This window comes from Aplysia californica, unplaced genomic scaffold, assembly GCF_000002075.1.
Source record: "Aplysia californica isolate F4 #8 unplaced genomic scaffold, AplCal3.0 scaffold00265, whole genome shotgun sequence".
NCBI lineage: Eukaryota > Metazoa > Mollusca > Gastropoda > Aplysiida > Aplysiidae > Aplysia > Aplysia californica.
Window position 1 is genome coordinate 42,049 of NW_004797535.1, and position 2,302 is coordinate 44,350.

The window sequence follows — 2,302 nt, forward strand, 5'->3', positions numbered from 1 at the left end:
TTTTTCTATTATTTTTTGTTGTTGGGGAAAAGGGGGGGGGGGGGGGGTTATATAGTGTAACGTCATTTAATTTGATGTTCCTACAAAAGGTATTGTGTAACGTCATTTAATTTGATGTTCCTACCTTCATTAGATTCTAAATATATATACCTGTATAGATTTAAATGTGCTATGTTTAGAGCGTTCCACCAAAACCAAGTACAGGTACTGACACTGGCAGGCCCCCTGTGTGTGGTTCCATAATTTCCATGCAATATCCTGTACTTTTTTTAACAAATTACGCACATTTAGGGTTAAAACGGTCAATCTTCTTCGGACAGGTGGACACACGCCCTTATTTGTTAATTGTTGTGGTTGTTTCTGGGCTGTTCTAGTTTTGATTTCATTCTGTTGTGAAACCTTTCTTTTTCACGTTTTTACACTCATCTAAAAATCTCTAGACTAGATCTAGCTCTTGAAAATTGAAATAGATCTAAACCCAAAAATGTGCTCCGTTTTTTTTTTAATGGACGATAACCGTCCACTCAATAGAAAAGAGGGTCAGATTTCTCCGTCTCTCGGGTGCCTCAGGCAGTACCCGCCTCGCTAACCCAGTGGGCACACGGCCGGAGGAGAAGCTGAGAACAGATACCACCTTTGATTTGCTCCTTCCCAGACCTCGCAGAATGACGGAATGAAAGTTGGCGCCGAACTCTCGCAAATAGGCAAACAATCACGACCAGAGCGGAAGCCGGAAACCGTTCGGAGAAATAAAGATCGGCACTATTTCTCCGAACGTTCGGAGAAATAGTCACTTCGTTATATTAGATCTACTCACAGGCCGCCGATTATTAAGAGTCCCGCGTTTAATTCTGATTGCATTTTTCAGGGTTAGGGTTAGAATCTTGGGATAATTAGGGTGAGGGTCAGGGTTAGGGTCAGGGTGTTAAGGTTAAGGTTAGGGACTAAAGCGAAATATGCCTGCCTGAGGCTATGAAAAACGAAGTGACTATTTCTCCGAATGTTCGGAGAAATAGTGCCGATCTTTATTTCTCCGAACATTTTCCGGCTTCCGGTCTCGTGATTTTTTGCCTATATTTATTGCGAGAGTTCGGCGCCAACTTTCATTCGACTGCCTCTGGTCTGGGAAGGAACACCGCATGGCAAGCCCGCCTACAGACAACCTTCTGTAACACCCACCACACACCCACCACCATCATGCACATGTACACACACAAACTTATACACACACTGTAACTAACTAAACATGATCAGTGGGCAACTTTTGAACGTATGACGAGCTGAGCTGTGGATGGAGAGACAGTGTGAGTGACAGAGCAGGTGAAAGGAAGAATGTACGAGTGTATCCACAGGCGACAGCAACTACAAGGCGACGACACCGACCCCCCTGGCCTGGTCCACAGCGCACGAACGAAAGGAAAGCGGCTAATGCAGTGTTTTGCTAATATTATTTTCCATGGTTCGCAGGGTGCAAGGGAATGAGTGAAATTTTCTTTGTGTGTGCCTGGAGGGAGGGGGTGGGGTATGAAAGTCATGCGGACGGTGATGAGCCGCGGGAGAGAACACGGGAATTGAATGAATGAGTGAAACTGAAAGAGAGGAACGGGAGAGAACACGGGAATTGAATGAATGAGTGAAACTGAAAGAGAGGAACGACTCATGAGCCCTGGAGTCAATGGATCCTGTGTTTCTATTTTTGTATACTGAATAAAGGCTGAAATAAAGCCCGAAAAACAAACACACACGCACTCTCCTCACTCTCCACTTACACACTTACTACCACACACAGACACACACGCACATGCATACACACACACACACACACACACACACACACACACACACACACACACACACAGGAGCAAATTTTTAGGTCTATATCTATTTCAATTTTCAAGAGCTAGTCTAGAGAGTTTTAGATGAGTGTAAAAACGTGAAAATAAAGGTTTCACAACCGAATGAAATCAAAATTAGAACAGCCCATAAACAACCACAAAAATTAACAAATAAGGGCATGAGTCCACCTGTCCAAAGAAGATTGGCTGTTTTAACCCTAAATGTGCGTAATTTTTAAACAAAGTACAGGATATTACATGTAAATTAAGGAATCACACACATTAAGGGGCCTGCCAGTGTCCGTAAATGTAATCGGTTTTGGTGGAACGTACGCTCTAACATAACACATTTAAATTTATATATATATATACACATGTATATATATTTAGAATCTAATGAAGGTAGGAACATCAAATTAAATGACGTTACACTATACAACATCCCCCCCCCCTTTTTTTCCCCCAAC

General features: G+C 42.8%; 1 protein-coding gene across 2 annotated transcripts in view; it reads left to right on the plus strand.

Annotated features, from left to right (window-relative positions):
* LOC101861665 (prenylated Rab acceptor protein 1) overlaps positions 1 to 2,302 on the plus strand; it is a 15,489-nt gene that overhangs the window by 5,198 nt on the left and 7,989 nt on the right. The window lies entirely within an intron of this gene.